Here is a 12,212-nt window from a genome sequence, read left to right as displayed (position 1 = left end):
TACTCGTAAGAATGTAAACAATCGATTGGAAGGTTTGTTTTTCTTTGTTTGTGTTTATTATAGTTAATGATTAATTAATAATTATTTGAAATGAGTACATACTGATTATTTATACATTTTATTGGCATATTCTAAGCTTTTAGCTCTTAGGTTTAGATGTCAGAATCATGGACTAGGCTACAGTAGCAACCGCTAACATAGGGCTAGGCTTATTGCTAGGGGACATATGCCTAAGTCCTAATATATGTAGTAAAAAAAATGGGGTTGAACATTATATGCAGTTGAATAATACTCAAGTATGTACAGTATTTGCCTTTTTGGAGTCATATTTCTTCCGTCGTAACCCTAGAACTGTGTTTTTAGGCCTGGAAATATAATTTACTGGGGTGTTTTTTTTTTTGGAGGCTTGGAACGGATTAGCCATTTTACATGTTAAATGTGTTCCAAGATACGAAAAATCTTGATACGAAGGCCGTCTCGGAACGAATTAATTTCGTATCTCGAGGTACCACTGTACTTACATATACATATTTTATAAGTTATTGTGTACTACTTAGATGTAATTTAATCAGACCATATAACTGAAAATACAAGTCTTCTGTGCATTTGTCATTCATGTGGAGTAATTTTATTGCAGATTATTTGTTTTAATGCTAAAGAATGCTATCTCCATTTTATATTATTAATGTATTAATGTATTTTCAGGTATGACGGTATATATAAGATAGTCAAATATTGGCAGTCTACAGGTAAAAGTGGATTTAAAGTTTGGCGTTATCTTCTGCAGCGTGATGATCCTACTCCTGCTCCATGGACTAAAGAAGGGAAGAAGAGAATTGCAGAACTGGGTTTAGAAATGCAGGTGAGTAGAAGTTCAGTTTACTTTTTCAAGTTAAAGACATAGTATTGATTGTGTTCAAGGTTATGTGAATCTTTCTCCCGCATATTCTCCATTGGCTTATTGTCGTCTTCATGACCCATTGCCATTTGCACTAGACTGCTATGTTTTATTGCAAGTTTCAAGCACTTCTTGCTTCTTTTAAAGGCAGGGATATTAAAACCTGTATCCAACTTCTGTAAAGTGGGCTTTGGACTGGCATAGAGGTGTAAACTTTCAAAGTTTTGACACTGCTCCATTTTGATAACACCTAATGGTTGCCAGTATACTGTTCATTGTAGTTGATGTAATCCAATCAATGTTTTTTTTATACATATTTTCAAAGTGTGAATGTGCATTTATCTTGTAAGTTTACTTTGGGAGAGACATTGCATTTTGGAAGCATAACAAACTCCAAGTAGAAAGTAGATGTGTTTTACAAAGTGTGAATGTACATTGTTCTTTTAAGTATATTTGTGGGAGAAGTTTCATTAATAAAAATTATTACATTGATATAAAGCAAGTGGTTTCTTTAATATCTAAAGTTTGGTTTATTAGTTTAAACAGCCATGAATAGTTTGAAAGAAACACATCTGAAGCTATAATGATGGTGATTATTGGAAGTGTGTCATATTAGGAAATGTCATAGAAAGTTTGCTGCAGTGTTCAATTGCACCTGCACCTATCAGCAACCCATTTTATTCTTTTTATTGTCCCTACATTCATAGCATCATTCTTCCATTTTACTTTCCACCCTCCTAACAATTGTTTGATAGTACAATTGCAATGTTTTCTTCATGTTGCAGCTCTAAAATCGGTTTACTCTCAGTTTTGCTTTCAGTTCTGAACAATGTCATAGGTCCCAATGCTTGATCTTTGGCCTAAATTTCATATTAACAGTTCAGGTGTATGAAACATATTCGTAAGTCACAACAAATATGCTAAATCTACACCCCATTATCACCTGGCCAATTACAGTAAATAATTAATTTTGCCAATGTTATTATTGTAAAGGATTAATTTTATCGAGACCTCTGAGCCTAATAAAGGCTCTTCTCATAATTTTGCCAATGGGGTCAGATACTTGTATTCCCTGAATGCTTTCTAGATTTTCCTCTTATGTTCATTGATGGTTAATTTGCTGAATTTTTCTACTTCAGGGGATTACATATTATCTAACATTTTGGTACTTTTGGTAATAATGTACATTTATTCAATTTTCTGGCATTTTTGGAATTACCCTGCAATGAAGGGGATGATAACTGTTATAATGGACCTCTGAATCACATTTCTTGTGCTGATGTGGCTCACAGGAACGTTGGTTCTTGAAAGGAGGTGAAATATTGAACTGGGTGAAGTTGTAAATACAGTAGTTGTTTCTACTAAGTAGGAAGGAACTATATGGAATGGATGAAAGATACAAAGCAGTAAGCAGTATAGTTGGACTGAAGGAATGCTTATTTAAACCTTTAGTATCATATTGTTATGGTACCTTCCATGAAAGTGTTGAATCATCATAATCCACTTGCTCAACAGGGTTTGGGAGGAAATATAGCTTTTAATCCTTTCATTTATACATTCAATCTGGTTAATTTTGCATTAAGGTCAACAATCATAAGCAACTGGAAGTCATAGAGAAGTATTTTTTCAGTGGACACATGGCATAGTGAGGAAATTTCAACATACATTAACAAATGAATGACTGGTCGAGGTTTGCATTGAATTGTTGGGTTATTAGTTGTTGTTTATGATGGATCAATTTTCTTACTTTACTATTTTTCTTTAGGGTGGAAACATTTTTGTAGTTGTTATGACTGGGTCGTTTTATTACTTCACTATTTTTCTTTAAGGTGGAAACATTTTTGTAGTGTTGGAATAATAGATTACAATGTGTGCACTTGGAATATGGAAAATGCAGAAGGCCATTTGATTGATAAGCAGATATTTCCTGATAACATTGAACATAGTGAAAAGAGGACTTTGTGTTATAATGAAATGTAGCTGAAATTGTTTTACATAATTATTTAGTAGTTTATAGCTGAATCGGTAATCTAGAAATAAAACTGGACTAGGATGGATAAGCCCTCCCAGCAAGGACACTTGACTCAAGACTGAATAGTCATGGTACAGATACAAGAGCAGTTTAAGGGCTGATAATACTTGTTAAGATATGAGGTCATCACTTGACATTTAAGTAAAAAGCAAGAACACACAATTTTTTTATTTTACTATATGAGAAGAGTAGGTAACATCAAAGAGAATTATTACCTTTTGTATGTGTGTTTGTGGGGCATAATGCAGTGAACAAAAAGCGCAGTTAGCCGAGTTGATAGTGAGGGAATGGGACAAGTAAAGAATGAAGAACGTGAACCATGGAAAACTGAAAACTAGATGTGTTAAAAAGGATTATTTTGTACATGAACTTCCCTGTCCAGATATATACTTAGCTTAGGTCTCTGACGTCACAGGAAAAATTTCATAAACTTCAAAAAGGCTCGCGGCATTCACGCTACCGTGGAGTCAGGTGATCTACCTTACCCGCCGCGCTGGGAGGCGGGTGTAAGAACCGAGTCCCCTTTCTTGTCTTGTCCGATTATTTTCTGTCGCCGGCTGGACAACACATTGTTGTTCATTCCTACATAGTTAAAATTCGTTCTCGTTGCCGACATTTGGATTTTGGTGAAGTACCCTATGTTTGTTGGCTTGGCATACGCTTTGGATCTAGATGTCGTGCTGCTCTTCCTGAGGTCTCAAGGTTCGAACCTTCCCATGCTGCTTTCGTTCAGAGACCTTTCGATGAAGACTTTTTCTCTGTGCGTTAGCGTCAGCGAAGAGGGTCAGCGAGCTGCAGGCTCTAGAAGGTGAGGTAGGTTTCCAAGGAGGCTCCGCGGTTTGCTCTTTTCTTCCGGCTTTCCTAGCCAAGATGAAAACCCTTCTTTGCCGTGGCCCAGGAGCTTTGAAATCAAAAGCTTATCCTCCTTAGTTGGGACAGAAGAGGAGAGATCTCTTTGCCCGGTGAGAAGCCTGAAATATTATCTTCAGAGGAAGAAAAGACTTGCTGCTAATGAGAGCAATCTCTGGTGCTCTGTAAGGGACCCCAGTAGGCCCTTATCTAAAAAATGACACTCTCATTCTTTATCAGGAATATATTAGAGAAGCACACACTTCTTGCATCAGCAACAGTTTAACCTTCTGAAAGTCAAGGCGCACGAAGTACGGGCCATCGCGACGGTCTTGGCTTTCAAGAAGAATTTGTCATTACAAAACCTTATGAAGGCCACTTTTTTGGAGGTGTGAATCAGTCTTCTCTAATCACTACTAAGGGTGGACGTATCGATTACGTATGATAAGTGTTTTTTGGGCTAGGCCCTTACGTATCGGCGGATTCAGTGCTGGGGCAGGGATCTGAAAACACATCCTTTTTTAATCCTTTTTTGCCCTTTAGTTTTAAGTTTGAGTTTTTGGTTGTACGAAGGAGGTTGCAGGGAGGCAGCTCCTTCTTTCGTATACTAATGTTAGTATTTGGTTAGGTGATGCGGTTGTGCTTGAGGCTCCTTACAATTGGTAGTGATAGGCTCTGGCATGTAAGCGGGTTGATCCCCATTGACCAGATCCTGCTTGGATTCTCGCCAAGTAAGTGGACTCAGTTTCCCATTGGTAGACCCAAAGAGGTTCTTCAGCCATAGGTCACGCCCTCGCTGAGACTCTTTAGGCAACGCAGACTAATAGACAGTAACTATCAAGTCTTCTGCCTAAATCAGGTAAGAACCAGAGGTTATATTATGTATTCCTTTAACATGTGTTGTCCCCACTTTCTAAGTAAGTATGTGTCTCTTTCCCTCCACCAAGGGTGTCAATCAGCTAAGTATATATCTGGCAGGGAAGTTCATGTACAAAAATGATATTGTTAGTATACAATAAAGTTTTGTACATACTTACCTGGCAGATATATACGATTGATGGCCCGCCCAGCCTCCCCTCAGGAGACAGGTGAAGAAAATAACCTGACAAGGAAAGGGGGACTGGTTCTTACACCCGCCTCCCAGCGGCGGGTAAGGTAGATCACCTGACCTACCGGTAGCGTGTGCCGCGGAGTTTTGAATTTTTCTGGTCCGTGACGTCAGAGACCTGATCTAAGTATATATCTGCCAAGTAAGTATGTACAAAACTTTATTGTATCTAACAATATCATTTTTATAAATATAGTCAAATAAAGAATTAAAAGATGTACATTGGAAACAGTTAGTAGACAGCATCAAAAGACAGTAGGAGTATACGATATAGCATTTGGAAATGGATTAGAGGGAATACTATTTGAGGAATCAAGATATATACATGGCAGTTGAATAGAGGAGAACCATCAGCTGTGGCAGTGAAGAGGAAAGAAATGTCTTGTGGGAGGAAAATGGGAAGCTAAAAATCAGATGGCAGGAGCAAAGATGAATTGAAAGAGTGGTACTATCAAGATTCACAGCACTGCAGAACGAATAAAGTACCGAGTTATCTATAATAACTGAAAAAGTGTGACTAGAACAAAGTTTGTGAAAATATAGGAAACGGAATTAAAAGACAAAATATGGAATGATTTGAATAATAGTTTGGTAAATACTGATTGAAGAAAATAAATTTAAATGGTAGTTTCGTCAGGACAGAAGGACAGTAGTGCTGTATAAACAAAAGAAGTTACAAGATTCTCTGGAAGATTACAGGTGGATAGCACCCATATCAATTCATGTCCTCAGGGACTCATACAAGTTGTGGAAAAAACTGTTATAGTTCCTTTTTTGAAACCTGGAAAGGACCCTAGTCATCCTAAAAAAGTTATAGACCTATTACTCTTACCAGCTGTGTCTTCAAGATTTACGAACGCATGGTGAATTTTCATCTGGTATGGTTATTAGAAACAAAGAGCTTGTTGTCGAAGAGGCAATTTGGCTTCTGCAAGAATAGAAGTACTTTGGACCCCTTATTATGTCTCAACGTGAGATTCAGAATGCTTTTGCAGTCCAAAATCAAACCATTGCTGTGTTCTTTGATCTGGAAAAAGCATTTGATACTACCTGGAGGGCTGGTATTTTAATGCAGCTGGGTTTGAATGGTGTATTGGTGGCAGTATGTTTAATTTTGCCAAAGACCCTGTCTGACCGGATTACCTTAAAGTAAGAATTGTGTCTACCTTCTCATCAGAGTATCTTCAGGAAGAAGGCATTCCATAAGGGATGTGCTTAGTCCAACCTTTTTTAATATTGCCATTAATGGTTTACTTGACCATCTCCTGGTTTGTGGAGTAACTGGTCAAGCATTCGCGGATGACGTTGTTTGTTATGTGTAGTAGAGCTACTGCAGTTGAAGCTTGTACTAAAATTCAGATTGCAATTAATGCTGCTACTACCAGGGCTAATAGTAAAGGTTTCAAATTTTCTGCTGAGAAAAACTAAAGCTATACGTTTTTGTAAAACACGAAGAAGGGAAGAGATTCCAACCTTATTTTTAGAAGGTCTATCTTGTTGTATGAAGATAAAATCAAATATTTAGGAATTATTTTTGACAAAAAATTGACTTTTGCAGAACATATAAATGAGACTGCAGTAAATGTTAAACAACGGTGCAATATTCTTAAAGTTGTTAGTAACCTGAATTTTGGAGCTGACCTTACTACTTTATTAAGAATTTATCAGGCCTATGCTTGAGTAAGATTAATTATGGATCTCAGGTTTATGGTTCGGCATGTAAGACCTTGTTAGGCAAGCTGGATGTAGTACACAATATGGCATTGCGTATTTGTACATGTGCTTTTAAAACGTCTCCTGTTGAGAGCCTTTATGTAGACTCTGTCCTCCGCCTTTTCATTCATTCGGAGGGAGGAACAGGGTCTCTGATATTTGTCACGAGCACTACCTCTCAATCTAATCCAAATTTTAAGTATATAAAACATCCTGTTGACAGAGCACCAACTAGACGTACATTGCTTAAGCCCCTTGAAGTTAGATTAAACATCAGTGTGAGAGAGGTAGGCCTTATTCCTCCACTGGTTATGGAAACTACATTTTCTAAATTCCCTCCTTGGTGTAGGCCTCCTTTAGATATTTGCCAAGTTAGAGACAACAAAAAAATCAGCTCAAGTGTTCAGCTTCAAAGTAGCTTCTTGGCCCATGTTTCTGAGCATAGGAACTTGATTGCTGTATATACAGATGGGTCAAAATCAGCAAATGGAGTTGGATGTTCTGTCATTGTCGGTGAGAGAACAATTTAAAAAGCCTCCCTATTAAGTTTCTCAATTTTTAATGCTGATAATCTATGCTATTTTTTTGTTAGCATTTTGAATTTTTTTTAGTACAGGTAGCACTGGGGACTCGTATATTATTTTGTTATTTTGATTCCCAGAGTTTCCCTAGCTGCACTCCAGAAGTTGATGCCATCTAATCAACTCGTTCAAGAGGTGCAGGATTGGCTGGTCCTCCTGCATTCTCGAAAACACATCAGTGTGAAGTTTTGTTGGGTTCCCCTCCGCATGTGGGAATTCGTGGTAATGAGCTGGCTGATACAGCCGCTAAGCTGGCAGCTTCCTCCCGGGCTTCCCACTCTGTGAGGGTTCCCTGTGAAGATTTTAAATTTTTTTTAAATCATTTTGTAGACTAAGTGGCAGATATGCTGGTCCAGCTTAATAGTAATTTAAAGAAAGCTGAAATCGATCAGACCTTTTTTTTGGGATGGATAGAAGATCTAGTATAGTTTTAAACAAAACGCCTGCGTATAGGGCATAAGTTTTTAACACACAGGTATCTTAACTAGTGGAGCAGAGAGGCAGGTTCCTCAATGCTCCAATTGTAATGTTGGCATTACAGTGAGGCATATATTTGTTGACTGTCCTCTTTATTTTAATCATAGACGTCGGTTTGGTTTCACCAACAAACCTTTGTCAGATATTTTAGGAGAGGGTGCTCCCGCAGAAGAGATTTTAAAATTCTTAAGGAAATCCATTTGTTTTATGATATTTAATTGAGTATTTTAATATGAATTTGATTTTAATAATTTTATTTAATTATACAAGTGTATCTTGTATTAGTAAATATATCCAGTCGATATATATGCGCTGAATGGCCTTTGGCTCCGGCGCGTGCAAATCAAATGGCCACAAATTTTATAAATTCATTCATTCCTACCTCTGAGCTCTGACCTAGCATTGTAACTCAGGTGCTTCGGATCTGGATTAGGGAGCTCTTCTGGAAGGCAAGAAAGTTTCTTGGTTTGGTTTTCAGAAGAGAGAACTCTTCATATAAATATGAAAAGAATTGAAGGTCTTCAATCCTTTGTAAGAGAAACATTCAACAAGACAGTAACGGTCCATTCAGACAATATCACAACTCTGTCTTACATAAGGAATCAAGGAGGCACTCACTCCTCCATCTACATTGCAACGAAGGACCTACTCCTCTGGGCAAAGAAAACGTGACCATATTGATAACAAGATTCATCAGGGCAAGCTGAAATGTGCTTGCAGCGGACGAGCTCTGTCGTCGCAGAAAAGTCTTACCCACGAAAGGACTCTACATCCACAAGTATGCACAGTCCCGTGGAAACTGTATGGAAGACCTGCTATATTTATCGTGATAGTCGAAGAACCATCGCCTCCTGCTGTTTTTTGCTCTCCTATCCTGGACCCCTGGCATGGGCAACTGATACCATGTTTCAGGAGTGGACAACCTAGACCTATACACCTTCCTGCCATTCAGCATGGTCGGGGAAGAGTTAAAAGTTCGTGACTAACCACAACTCTTCAGTGACCCTAGTGGCCCCAATCTGGCCCCAAGAGGAGTGGTTCCAAACCTCCTAAGACTGCTAGTAGATTTCCTAGACTGCTGCTGCACAGAACAATTTTCTCTCAAAACAGCCCACATTTGCCAATGGTTTTCATCGAGGCCTACCCGCTCTTGCACTGACAGGATTCACTTTTAACAGACTTGTCATAGCGTCAAGGGTTTTCATGACCAGCTGCTGAAACTATCGCTAAGTGTAGACACCAGTGTTCTTCTCAAGTTTGCTAACAAAAAAAAAGCTAAGCAAGCATTCTCGCAGCTGGTGTAGCATACATAACATCTCTTTACTAAAACCTTTGTGACTTGAATGCAGATTTTCTACTATTTTCAGCGACCTGATTAAATCCTTCAACGCTGCTAAAGAAAGTAAGTTTAGGGGAGCCTGGACACTATATGTCCCTAGAGTACCAACCAGTTTTCTTTTTAATGGATGGTAATGGTTTTTCATTTGGTGTAGTAACAGCATTGTCTGGTGTCTTTCTGTTGGTACTGTGCCACTACAGTTAAGATAGCACCAACCAGAGGCAGTATCTGCCTGCAGTACTTCTTGTAAGGTTACAAGAAGCATTTTAACCAACGCTAACTTCCTATCCTATTTTAAAAATTCTTTACCTCACAGAATTTTTAGAAGTAGATTGTGTCCATTCATCCCACCCCTCCTGTCAGTTTGGGATTTAACTATGTAATTACTTATTTTACGTTTCTATATAAAAAATGATATTTTTATTATGAAATAATGTTTTATGTATACTTACCAGTAATTACAGAACTGGAATCCCCCTCCTCCCTTCTCTTGGAAATAGGGCACAAACAAATTGAGCTCTTCAGCTGTGTTGTACTTATTCTTCCCTGAAAGTGGACAGTGTCTTGTCACCTACACTTAAACTAGCATGATACTGGAATTTTCACATTTTGAAGCTGCTGTGTATGTTAGAAACATTAGCTATGTAAAATTACTTGGTAGTGTATATAGAAACTTTAATAAAAATTTCATTTCATCCATCCTGAAATGCCATTCAGTTTTACTAAAGGAAATTAAACATTCTTATTGCCTTTTCTTTTCTTTTTCAGTATCCTGAAGGGTATTTTTGGAGGGCACAAAAGGAAAAAGAGGAAGCAAAACAAAGGCTAAGTGAAGGAAAATTCGTCAGATAGTGAAGGAGAGAAGCCAAAGTCAAAGAAGAGGAAAAATAAGGAAAATATGGTAAGGTTGTATAATGCTATTTTAGGGTTTTCAGTAAAGATAACAGTTTTGCAGTTTCTTGAGATAGCCTGAAGTGTGTTGGAGGTTGCTTCATGGCATTATTACAGGGTAGGTGTTATCAGTTTAGTTTCCCATACAAGGAGCTAGTTTTGACATGTTGGATTAACAGATTCTGCCTAGAGACAAGGTTTTATTATAGAATTGAAAAACACGTATTAGAGATTAGCAAGGCCTTTAATTTTTTAGTTTATCGTTTGTTCAAAATAATATTTAAGCTGCTGATAAGAGAAATTCTGTGAATTTTGTTTAGTAAGTTTTATAGATCATTGAGAATATATTACATTATCGTGATAGTGATAAATACATTAGAAATGTTTTCCGTGTTATGGTTTCCTATGAAAACGAGGGAGGATATTTTGCAATTTCTAAATGCTACAGAATTTTGTTTGTCTTGCCCTTTAAGGATAATTTCAACCTATTTAAAGATAATTTAAAGGTAATGCTTAATTCCTTCAAGGGTAGTTTATTCCTCTATACAGGAAACGGTAGTTTATTCTTTATACAGGGAATCAGATGTTCATTTCTGAGGTAAAATAGTTTTTAAAATTATTTTTCTTGTACAAATGAATGCTTACAAATATACCCCCCTTTAGATGAGAATTTAATTTGTACTTTACTATGTATGGTACATTATTTATTTAATCAGTCATTTCCCATGATTTAAAAATGGCAAAAAATTTGCATTCTATTCATGAATTGTTTTTCCACTTCCCATTTTAGGAAGAGGATTTGAAATCTCCAGCATCAAAAAACAGAAGGTTGTTGGCTATACATTAGACACAGAAGTAACAGATTGCATATCTGAAGACGTTAAAAAATGTTAAGCTGTGGAAGGAGTGCAGAGAACAATATCCAATGGAAGATCTGTGAGTATTTTTTTTCTTTTGAGTACCTAATCTTACACATGCTCATACAAGAACAAGAATTGAGATACTTATCTTTAATTTTTGTTCTATGCAGTTACAGTAAACTCCTGTGACTATGCAGCTGAGACAATTTATAATATGAAAATTTGGCAATGTTTCTGTAAGTAATCCATTTCTAATGTATTCTAATGTTGGTTGTCCATGTACAGCTTGGAAAGTGCAGCAGAAGACTAACCCACCTAATTAGTTTTGTCTGGTTAAATATTGGAACCATGTTTAAAATTGTTAAAGTTCTAAGAGTATGAAACTTGAGTGTGCCAAAACAACAATGAAAAAGTTTTGTAATGAATATTTATGCAATCACCCAAATTTGAAAGAACTTATTTTTAAATAACTTTTGTCTTCAGTTGTTCCTTGTGAGGATAAAAAACACTGGCTTTTCATATATGGAGGTTCTAAGTAGTTATTGTCCACAGCTTTGGCTGAAATCTTTGAGTTTGCCGTCACTATTGTTATTTTGAGTATCCTATGGAAGTTTTCCATTCTGTTAGTTTTGTGATTTGTAGCCCATCAGATCACCAGTATTGGACTAACACAGTTCTACATAGGAGGGATTCCATTTTTCACCTTGATATCTAAAACAGATATTGCACAAGAGCTGGTTGTTGCTGTGCAAGTTGTTCTTTCCTCAAGGAAAAGGGGAAAGAAGCTATTGAGATGGAGGGAAAACTCTTTAAGTTACCCTCATCTCCAGGTGGCCACCTTCAATCTGTCATAGGGAGGCAAAGTTCCATAAGGAACCTTAGCCCCAGAAGTCTAGACAAAGAGTCAGATCCCTCATCTTCTACCACAGGGCCCTGACACCTCCCAGCCTTTTCGTTCACTGCAGGGCCAGCTGAAGAGAGGAGGCAGAGGATAGAAGAAGGGAGGTAGTAGCTAAGAGCAGCAAGACTGCAATAGAATTATCAATATTAGGCAAGAGTTTTTTTATTGGGTTACTTTTAAAATCAATCTGTTTTTTTTTGGCTTGGGTTTATCAGTCTGCTGAACGCTACTCTCCCGCCATCCTTGTCAATGCATTAGTCAGCTATATGAATGTTAGACAAGTTTCATAGGATTAATACCAATTTTCATTTTAGAATTGGTTATTTCCTTACTTGCCTAACACTGCCACCCCACAATCTAGTGGAAAGAAAACAAAGTTATCTTTCATTACCTATCAGAGAGAAGGTGAATGCGTTTTCCCTAAATTGCTCCAGTGAGCCAGCAGCTCAAAACTTGTAGCTCTATGAATGTTAGGTAAGTATAAAAGTAACAACTTTAACCTTTACAGGACAGGCAAATATATTTATTAAAGAAAAGAAATTCTAAAAAGTTTTTGTACCTTT

The 12,212-nt window shown here is 37.2% G+C and overlaps 1 protein-coding gene and 1 pseudogene across 1 annotated transcript in view; one reads left to right on the top strand and one right to left on the bottom strand.

Moving 5' to 3' along the window:
- The window catches only part of LOC135220064 (E3 ubiquitin-protein ligase UHRF1-like), a 57,814-nt pseudogene extending 47,079 nt beyond the window's left edge, over nt 1-10,735 (top strand).
- Nucleotides 1-12,212, bottom strand: part of LOC135219861 (E3 ubiquitin-protein ligase UHRF1-like) — a 207,727-nt gene that overhangs the window by 73,080 nt on the left and 122,435 nt on the right. The window lies entirely within an intron of this gene.

Source organism: Macrobrachium nipponense, chromosome 1, assembly GCF_015104395.2.
Source record: "Macrobrachium nipponense isolate FS-2020 chromosome 1, ASM1510439v2, whole genome shotgun sequence".
Taxonomy (NCBI): domain Eukaryota; kingdom Metazoa; phylum Arthropoda; class Malacostraca; order Decapoda; family Palaemonidae; genus Macrobrachium; species Macrobrachium nipponense.
Note: the sequence above shows the minus strand (reverse complement) of the source record. Positions and strands in the feature narration are given on the sequence as shown.